Source organism: Hipposideros armiger, unplaced genomic scaffold (assembly GCF_001890085.2).
Source record: "Hipposideros armiger isolate ML-2016 unplaced genomic scaffold, ASM189008v1 scaffold_8, whole genome shotgun sequence".
Lineage (NCBI taxonomy): Eukaryota > Metazoa > Chordata > Mammalia > Chiroptera > Hipposideridae > Hipposideros > Hipposideros armiger.
Genome location: NW_017731358.1, coordinates 8,300,407 through 8,300,706, shown reverse-complemented (window position 1 = coordinate 8,300,706; position 300 = coordinate 8,300,407).

Here is a 300-nt window from a genome sequence, read left to right as displayed (position 1 = left end):
TAGCACATTCTGTTTGTTCTTTCTGTACTGCATGATTGCCAGTTCCTCAAAGACAAAGATCACATCCTTCATTTCTTCTGTATTTTTCCCACTGAGCCTAGAAGATTGACTGACTAGTGTGCAGTATGCTTCATGCGGTGGGTGCTTAATAAATATTTTAAAACAGTATTAAAATGTTGAATAAATTGGACAGCAGTGCTGCTCCTCATCACTTCAAGTTCCAACATTTTTTAGGTCCCTTCTCTGCTTAGCAACCATTTTCCAACATACCTACATGTTCCCAGATGATTCATCCAAGCT